Source organism: Seriola dumerili, unplaced genomic scaffold (assembly GCF_002260705.1).
Source record: "Seriola dumerili isolate Sdu_G_001 unplaced genomic scaffold, Sdu_1.0 BDQW01000189.1, whole genome shotgun sequence".
Taxonomy (NCBI): Eukaryota; Metazoa; Chordata; class Actinopteri; order Carangiformes; family Carangidae; genus Seriola; species Seriola dumerili.
Genome location: NW_019174444.1, coordinates 2,814,632 through 2,825,114, shown reverse-complemented (window position 1 = coordinate 2,825,114; position 10,483 = coordinate 2,814,632). Strand labels below are relative to the sequence as shown.

The following is a 10,483-nucleotide window of genomic DNA, read 5'->3' as shown; positions in this document are numbered from 1 at the left end:
AGACGCAAAATAAAGAGAGGGACTGGATCCATGCCGAGTCATTAAAACATATCATTGCTTATAGAAAATGACTAATCAGCGATGAGATAGGTATAGCTAGAATTCTTTTAATGAGAAAATACGGCGTGTCTAGTCCAGTTTCCTTGATAAACTGCAGCATTTTGATGGCACATGGAGCCACATATGTAGATATGATGCTATCTGATGTGCTTTACAAAGAGCTGAGACCTGCCCAGGTTATTGTAACGTCCACACTGAACACATGATCTCACTGCAGCGATCTTTGACATTGAGGGATTCATACTTGTTTGATGTCTTACAGTTGAAATGCCCTGCGCAGGAAGGAAGTGCTCACCCACTGGTCGCCTGTTCCATCTTCAGGAGCTCTATGGGAGGGAGGGAGGATTTCAGTGCAATATTTACAGTGACCTTTTCCTCTCACTGGCCAGGGGCCCATGGGAAAAAACTGGAGAAGACAAACAATGAACAATAGGGTTCAGGGATGAGCAATGGTGCCAGCGCAGCATGTGCCATTACGGGATGTAGATTACAGAGGGCTGGGGGGTCACAGCAAGGATCAAGGCATCAGCAGCGTCCCTCAGGAGCACACCTGGGACACCTGCTCAGACAGCCTGCTCTATTTAAACGCACAACTTACAATCACATGTTCCTTGCTAAATGAAAATATTGTCTGCAGATGGAATAGGAGCTTAAAGGAGGGGTTCAACAATTTAGGAAATGTGCATTATTGCTTTCTTGGCGAGAGTTAGATGAGGAGATTGATACCACTCCTGTGTCTGTGCAGTAAATATGAGCCTACATGCAGCAAACAATTATCTTAGCTTGGTGTAAAGACTGGAAACAGCAACAGCCAGAATTCTGTTCTGCAAAAGAAATTGTGCAGGACACAATCCCACAGAAAACAACAATTTGTCTCTTTATATATCAGTTTTTGTACAGATTAAGCACACAACATATAATGCATCAATTAATGAGCTTTAGAGTTGGTGGTAGATGGACCAAACTGGTCCAACTGGACAAAACCAGGCTAACCATTTACCTGTTTCCAGTCTTTAAAAGACACATATGAGAGTGGTGTTGATCGTCTCATCTAGATCTTGGCAAGAAACCCAAAAAAGTGTATGGAAAATGTTCAAATTGTCATTTAAGGAAAGCCTCTGCATATCTGGTTCTTGCTGTTCTGTACTATAAAATGTCAAAACTGTATATACATTTCATATAAATATATACAGTATAAATAAATAAATCATAATTTATTCCCATCTCAAAACATGACACATATAATGCACCAAATTACTTACTGATTTGTAGATTCCCTAGTTGGTGTGATATGCCACTGATGTTCTCATTCACTGGCAGAGGCTGTACTGAAGAGACCAAGATCAAAATCTTCCAGCGTCATTGCTTTAAGTTGATGTTTACATAGACAAACAGCCCCTGTGTTGCATCAGCATCTGTGCAAACTCCCAAGTCACAGTTTGATCCCTCAATTATCAGATTACCCTGTCTAATTGGACAATATGGTTTCCCCGGGGAGTGGGCCTTGCCTTATCACAGAAATTCTTTCTGCCCTGCACAATTTGGTGAGATAAATGTAATGGTATCAGCGTTCTAGTGTGTGCCTGGGTGGTCCCCGTTGCATTTCTAATGATGCTGCGCCTTTCCCAGAACAAGTGGAAATACCTCAGTGATGCACCGTGAAAAGAGAAACTAGGAAAGAAGCAAAGCTCCCACTGGGCTTCAGAATTCTCACACGAGGACATCCAAAACTTTAGAGGGGCATGCGTGCGGGCCTATAATGGTGTTTTGCTGCATTTAGTTTGAGATCTAAGTACACATATTTGGACTGCATAGAAGAAATTGTTCATTAGATGTATCTCACATTTGTTCTCAAAAAGGACCTTTAAAACAGATGTGCAGAACCAACAACCCATCAAACCAACATTTGCTGACAAAGACAAATTCAAAAACAGAAGAGAAACCAGAGAGATTTTGCTGATCAAGGATCATTCTGTTCAGGTAGATAGTGTTATGTAATAGTAGTAGCAGTGCTGCACTAGTAGTAGAAGAAGTATTCAGATCCTGTACATAAACAAAATTAGAAGTACCACAATGTAAAACTATAATCTTCTGTATTTAAAGTATCACTCAAGTAGAAAGAAAGTAGAGGAAAGAAATACATTACCTCAACTGCTGTAGGCCTTGATGCATTAACATGTAAGCAGTATTATATTGTTGTAGTTGGTTGCAGTGGAGCTAACTTTATACACTGTTAAGTTCAGTCTATAACAATACATCCTATTTGGTAAGCTGATTGTGTAGTGGAGTAAAAAGTTCAATATTTACCACTTAAATGTAGTAGAGAACATATGCATAAATATATATATATATACACTGTTGCCCATGAAGTTGGAATAATTTTGTTTTCAGACACAATCCTCTGTTTATTCCTATTTAAATGCATCAGTAATCACTTTGGAAGAGATTAACAACTAAAGTTTTGAGAAGATATACACTTTATCTGTCAAGAATAAAATCACATTGTCACAATCATTTCATGGAAAAGAGGTAAAAAATATTTTATTCCAACTTCATGAGCAACAGTGTAATATATATATATATATATATATATATATATATATATATATATATATATATATGTGTGTGTGTTTAGTATATATAATATAATATTATATAAAAATATAGTAATATAAAGCAGAATAACAAAGAAAGTATTCAAAAACACTGTAACTCTAAACTGTAATTAAGTAAATTAATCAAGTAAATATACTCATTTACTTTCTGCCGCTGCTCGGCTCTGTACTGAACATTGTAAAAGGTAGAGAATATCAAAAATGTAACACCTGGGATGTTTGAGTTTCCATATGTCACACTTTTACGAATGAACATTGTTTTGATTATTGATTTTAAATGAATTAATCAGTTTATTTTATTTTATTTTATTTTATTTTATTTTATTTCATTTTATTTTATGACATTTTATGACATTTTATGACATTTTATGACATTTTATTTTATTCTGAAGGCTAGGGCTGAAAACGGAAAACCGGAAGTAGTCAGAGGATACAGGAAACGGTCCCTGCAGACAAGCTGCTATAAACTGTAAGTAACTCTTTTCTCAAAGATATTTTTCTCAAAAGACACTCATTGTAGAGTCAATGTAATTGTGATACGTCAGGTAGATATTTAAGCGCTTTTTAATGCTGCAACGAACGCAAATGACAGCCTCTGCTATCCCTTCCGGCATAACGAAGTAGCTTGCTAGCGAACGGAGGTTAGCCTAAGCTAACGTTAGCTGTCAAATTTGTCAACAAAGCCAATATCATTCTCTCTAAGATCGCTGATGGCTTGTTGGATATGTCGTACAGGGTGTCTTAAGCGTGTCTTTGATAGCTGATGATAGTAGAAACAGCTGACAGACGTTGCCATCTTGGCAATATCAATAGCTGAACCAAACTGCATTCAATTATCCGTCAATTTAAAGGTTAATTGCGTTGCTTGTGTAGCAGAACATATTTTAAGACTTCTTACTAACTGTCAGCGCCCACTGTTAAATTCGGCGCGTTTGTCCTACGTTAACATGTACTTATTTGCTATGAAACATCAACCAATTTTCTTATCTAACTGCCACTGATTTTATAACTGCTTTGTTTTGCAAACGTACTGTAGTACATATATCTCGATCTCCATCTTTTCTTTTTCCATTATCTGGCTTTTGCTTGTCTCCAACGTGAATCATGTATACAGAAATGTTATAAACATTGGTTTTGATGCTCAAAGCATTAAACAATTATATTTCATTCACCAGCAAATTGTATTTCCAAAAATCTGATTACTCAGGATAATACACTGACCTAAACTGACATTTGTAATGAAGAATGACATTCTCTGCAAATGTATGAAATATAAATAATGGATCTCTCACAGGTGACACAAATATAAATAATGTTAATACAAAACAATAAAAGCCAGTTTTTGGAGGATGGAGTTTTCCATCAACAAGAGAACTTCAGTATTTTTTCATTGTCAGATGAAGCAACTTCCTTTTAAGAATGAAATATTGCTTATACTTGGACAACCTTCAATGTGTTAGAGAATAGTAAAAGTAAAATAGTGATGAAATAAATCATCACACCAAATGACCTCATATGACTCAGAAAGGCAGCCTTGTGTAAATGGAAGACACTCTGATGAAAATAAACATTAAATCACTGTACATAAGGTTTAAAGCACATTGTTCTTGCATCATGACCTCGTCCTTTATGTCTAATAGCTTATGACTGTAATGTTCCATTAAGTAATTTGATTGTAAATAAAATTGTTTTCAACTTTGTCATTCTTCAACATCTGCTAAGACTGAACGTGATGGAACTGATCAGATTTAAGTTTGTTGTTTTGTCCTTGAGGTGTTTATTTATTTATTGAAACCAAATTTAGTTGCAGTAAGAAGTTCTGAAGTGAGATTTGTTTCATTTTTTTAAATGTCATAACAAGCCTATGTTAATCTGAGATTAGGAAAACATAGTTTCAGTTGCAGTTGTAGATGTAGTCATTTCTAGTAGATCTAAAGGTTAAGATATTACTTACTTCATAAACCTTAAGACCTCCTGTTGTGATATACGCAATCACCTGAGCCTCATTAAGTGTTGTGTTTACAAACAGAAATAAGCCTCTATGCATATATTTTTTTGTGTGCTTTTATCAAATATTGTTACAACATACTTGCTTTAAATAGGCCTGTCCCAGGGAAACAACACCTTACCATGTGTGTATGTAAAACTGATTGATTGTATGAGAGAGTGAATGAGAGCAATAGATTGACAGGTGGATAGCAGGCAGGCGCCACGTCGCAGGGATAAGTTGTCATTGAGCTCCTCCATCACTTGACTTGACATCCATGTTAACAAGTCCTCAGCCTTTCAGTGAAAGTCTACAGAGCTCTGTGTATCACTTCTCCTTCTCTTCCCCAAAGTCAGCACTGCTTCGCTGGGGGAAGGTGGGGGCAAGGCTACACTGATCCATTTCCTGCCCCCTCCCAGGGCTCTAATTGAAAAATTTGGGTGGCCTTGCTTGTTTGTTTTGGTGGAATGTGGTGGGTAGTGTTTTTTGAGGCTTTTCCTCGCTGCTGCTGCTCCATAGACCTCGGGGTGAATCGAGCAACGGGGGTCAGGCTGAGCCTTGTTTATGAAGCGCACTTCTCTCTCACCCCTGTCTGCTCTCCGCAGTTGACCCCACCTGGTAGTCTCCTCCCTGCTGACAGGCTTGCTGGGCCACTGGTTTTCACAGTATGGTTTCTGTGACCCAGTCAGACCTGGACAGACAGACAGAGGAGCTTTGGGTTGGGAAACAGGCCACAAGACAGCTCAAAGAGACAGGCTCAATACTAATGGAGTCCTCTCATTTAATGCAGATCCTTACAAGATTCGGTTTTATTGAAACAATTGATAATCAGTTAATAATTCAATTTATTTTTTCCAGGTTTTCCTTGGTTCAGGCCTATAAATTGCGAGGATTTTCTGGTTCCTGCTGTATTACGCAATAGTAAACAGGGGAAGGGGACATTATGACAGAGATTTTTGGCTATTTTGTGATATTTTATAGGCCAAATGATTTATCAATTAATGGACTAATAGAGCAAATAATTGTCAGGTTAATCTTGAAGGAAAATAACGGATGATTAATTCGTTAGTTGATGGCAGGTCTGGTTAATCTAGATGTTTGAAGATGTTTTCTTGGGCTCCGGGAAAGTGTGACAGGTATTTTCTTTCACAACTTAATGACATTTTGTAGATTAAGCGATTAATCAGTTTATGAAAAAAATACATAGTCGATAGCCATAACAGTTTTTAGTAACACTTGTGGTAATTAATTATTTATCATATAAAAAACATTATTTGAAAATGTCACTTTGGACTCTTGGAACTTGTGATGGGCATTTTTTCCTTTTTGACATTTCATAGAGAATAAAGTGATTAAATACTTTAAGTAATAATCTTTAGTTGCAACCCTAAATTAATGTGCTGTAAGCAAAAATGTTTTTATAATTTATATTTGTATGTGACTGTGAAAGGTTCTCACGCTGGTGAAGTGTTTTTTTTTTATGTAAAGCAGCTGGGGCAGCAGTGTTACAACCTCACTCATGAAGGTTCAAATCTCTCCGTCTCACCATGTCATTGGGCAGAGCTGCCTGTCTCCAGTCTCTTAATCCTCTGAAAACATCTTCCTGAATTTGCAGGCCCATACTTTATATTTCTGTTTATTGTTGCAGGATTTTTATATGGGAAATTGGGGACTTCACTTCGTTGGGCCTAATTCTGAAAAGCAGTTGAGACTGACAAACAAACAAACAGACAGCCCTAAAGATAACAAACCCTGTGGGCAGACATCGTGATGGTAGGATAGTGAGCCAGAGGCACACATCTGATCACTCTGTCCATTTTCTCTGTCACGAAAGACTATCCATGAGCCCTGGGAGCGACTGCTTGCAGAAGAGATGCTGACTCATTGTGGAAGAACTCGTTGACTGGCAAGTGGTCGCAGCATCTGTTTTAAAACAGAACCTGCACAGTTCATATTGATATAATTCATTTATTTGAAAAATGATACAACTGACACATATTACGGTCAATTTTTGGCTATCAACTGCATTGCCCACTCCACATCTTAGAGGCATGTGGTGGCCCGGGAGTGAGTGAACACTGAGGAGGATTGTTTAAAGCTCCACCCAGCCTGTGTGATCAGGCCAGTCATCTCAGGCTGGGTCATGTTTGGCCCGCTCTGTGCATTCAGAGGAGTCAGAGGAGATCTTTGATGGAATTTGGTGTTTGTGTAATGTTGGGGAGTACGGACTGAAATGGTGTTAGTGGTGGTGGTGGGGAGGGGGTTGTGAGCAGCCAGCGTAGTGAGTTAGCTCCTCTGATGGGCGATGGAGGGGGTTGTGGGTGATGAGCTGTCTAAATGGGTCCCTTTGTGCCCGCTAAACCCATCATCTCTTTTACACATATCCACACACACACTTGCCAATCACTGCCATATGTGAGTCACCTTTGAGCTCAGGGCAGCATATGATCCGAGGTATGAACACCTTATTCATGAGATAGTCGTGTGTAAGCGTGTGTTGATGTGGTGGGTCAGGTAAATAGATTACCATCTTGGTTGTGATGGAGAGAGTTTGTCATGTTTTAGAGTTGTTGAACTAAAAAGGTCAGAGTTTGAAGGAGTTGTTGTGTTCTTCCCTTTAATTGATAGTACACAGTGGAGACAGACAGGAAACAGGAGAGAACGACAGGGATTACAAGCAACATTGTTCCCTGATTTGAACCAGAGTCATTGCTGTTACCTAACTTGCATCCTAGATAGGGTTGGTTCATAATTTTAGATGTACAACTAACAAACTATTATCATATTAGATGGTTATTTTTTAATTTATTGAATAAATGTCAGAAAACAGTGGAAATTGTCTATAACAGTTTCTCAGAGCCCAAAGTTATGCTTTCAGATTTTGTCTAAAAGCCCAAAATACTCAACTTCTCAATGATAAAAAACTAAGATAAGCAGAAAATCCTCACAGTGGAGCAACAGGAATAAGCAAATGTTTGGCATTTTTGCCTTTTATAAATGTTTTTAGAAACATTATGTCAAACACATAACAAGCCTCATGGACCCGACCTGAGTCAGTTGATTACATATTGTGGTTGGCCAGTGAGCCCTGCAAATGCACACAGTACACTCTCATGCACACCCTGAATGACAGGCACACAAAGAGAGAATGGCAAAGAGATAGATAAGGACAGTAAAAACTTAATGTTTTTTTTTCACAGTGCAATATGATAATCAATATGTGGTGCTCAGTTTTGATATTGCCGCTGTGGCCTAATAAGAAATTTTAGGTCTGAGTGAGGCTATGTGTCAAGTAAAGTGTGTGTGTGATTTGTTTTTTTTTAAGCATCTTTTATCTGAACTCAGTCCGTTCCTTACGTTTTTATGAAGAAGAAATCCATTTCTGCTATCTAGACCAGACCAGCATTTCCAGCATTTTGGGGATGTACTGTGGTATATTAAAGTAAAATGGTCTCATGTGGCAAAAAGATTTGTTCAGCGCTTTAATGAAAAGACTTTTGCTTTGTGTTGTAGTACTCCAGCACAGAGCTGAGGAAGGGTTGTCCCATATTAGCAGCAGTGCTGCAAGAGGATCCCAAGCCTCAGACCTCCACAGCTACCACACCGATTAGAGCCAGCCCTGCTGTTTGTTAGTCAGCCTCCAAGGAAAACAAACGTGCCTTTTTAGCCCTATTACCAGGGAGAGAGAGAGGGAGAGAGAGAGAAAGGTTGGGGTTGGGGGCTAGCAGAATCATGGTTGGAAGAGAATCGAGCGAGAGAAAAGAGGCTAAATCTGGTTCTGTGTTGTCATTGATTTAATTTAACCTGCGCAGTACAACATGGCTTAACACATGATGGAAGAAAATGGGGTATAGTCTTCTGGGAATCCTCTGATGCCCCCTAGAGGTTAATACCTTTATCCCTCTTGTGGAAAATGCTGCCTACCTCCTAAGTTTCCAGCTGAAGCTTCAGAAACCTCTTTTTTTTGTTTTCCTCTTCATGCTACTTTAAGGAAAAATCCATTCACAGTTAGGCCCCGGACTGTATAAAGTTATAGTTTCTATTACCTAGTTTGCAGGGTATTTGTGATTGTGCGTGACATGAGACTTGTGTCTCCTTAGTTTCTGTGTGACTTTCTGTGAGTTTCCGTGTGCTTGTGTGTGTTTGTGCACGTGTGTGCGTGCACGCTGGTGTTATAGAGAGGGGTCTGGGCAGTGTTCCCGTGTCCATGCACAGCCCCCAGAGTAAAGTAAACACAGCGGCTCTTTTCTCATCCCAGCCGTCAGCAGGCTCTCCCCAGGCCCGCGCCAGAGACCACACACCCAGACCACACACGCACACACACACACACACACACACACACACACACACACACACACACACACACACACACACACACACACACACATACACACACATATACACACACACGTATACACACATGTATACACACACACACACACTGCCCAGACCTCTCCGCAGATCCTTCCACATACTCGCATACACACAGACCACACAACACCAGCTCGGGCCCCTCGCACGCAACGTAGCTGAGCTGTCATTCTGCCCAGCGTGTATGTGTATATGTGTGTGTGTGTGCATGTGTGCGTGTGTATGTGTGTGTGTGGGCAGGCTATCTGTGTGTTTGTGCACGTGTATTTCCAAGATGAGGGGGGGATAGGATAGAAACACTCCTGGAAGCAGAATCAGAATTATACAAAATAAAGAGCCCAGTCCTCTGCCCCTCGCCGCTCCCACTCTAAACATGTGGGATTGATGAAGGATACACCAAGCTCTTGTTTTAGGGCTGTTAACCTCTTATCTTCTTCATGTCAGATCCATAGCCCCTCCATTTCCTCTGACAAGCGCAGGGCAGCAGCAACAACATGCGGTAAATCCCATTGGAGTTTTCTCGTTAGCTCTGGGATGGAGAGGTGGGGGACTCTGTGGCAGAAAGGTTTCCCAGAAAGGTTCCTTACTCATGGAGCTTTCTAGGTCAATACATATGCTGCTGTCCCACTACTGCTTTTCATGCTTCTGTGTTCTTGTTGTGCCATGTGTCAAAACATTCCCTGCATAAATTCCCTCAAATTCAAACCTGTTAATGGACACTGGAATGAAAATCGTCCTGTGATATTTACTTAGTGCCACGGGCCAAATATTCAGCAGCTGATAATTGTGAACTGGTGGGATTTTAGTGTTAAGGAGGTTTAGGTCTGAAATGATTGACAGAAAATATATCAACAGTAATTATGTCAATTGATTAATCTAGAGGCTCCAACCTTTTTTGGCTCTGGAGACCTATTTTATGTAGTTTTTGTGACACCAGCTATTTAAGATAAAGAATAGATTGTTTTTGTTATTGGCTCCTTTAAAATTAAAGATGGGTTAAAGATGGGTATTCTGACGTGTAGCGTGCACTTTACAATGAACATTATACATCTCAAGAGTCCTGAAGCACAAGATGTTGACACTAATGTTTATTTGAACGCAGCATGTCTAACCATGTCTGATGAGATGGGACTCGGGGCTTCATGAGTTATACAACTGTGCTGAGTGACAGCTTGTACCATTGTCTTGCAATTGATTAATCTGTTGAATGTTTTCTCGATTAATTGATTAAATTTAATTGTTTAGTCTATAAAATGTCAGAAGATAATGAAAGATGTCCATCAGTCTTACAGAGTCCAAGATGACTCAAACTCAAATATAATCTATATATATACAAGACAAAGAAAATCATAAAATTGTCACACTTCAGGAGCTGTTTAGCATTTATACTTTAAAAATTACAAACCTAGAATGGATTGTCAGAATAGTTGCTGATGAATTTTCTGAGGAC

The 10,483-nt window shown here is 39.3% G+C and overlaps 1 protein-coding gene across 2 annotated transcripts in view; it reads left to right on the top strand.

Moving 5' to 3' along the window:
* The first annotated feature begins 3,104 nt into the window (after nt 1–3,104).
* Nucleotides 3,105–10,483, top strand: part of exoc2 (exocyst complex component 2) — a 47,646-nt gene continuing 40,267 nt past the window's right edge. The window contains exon 1 of one of the 2 annotated variants that reach the window (XM_022753043.1): nt 3,105–3,144. The gene's annotated coding sequence lies outside the window, so the exon portion shown is untranslated. Of the gene's footprint in view, nt 3,145–6,496; nt 6,569–10,483 lie in introns of those variants that run through there. The other variant, XM_022753044.1, reaches the window with a different exon arrangement.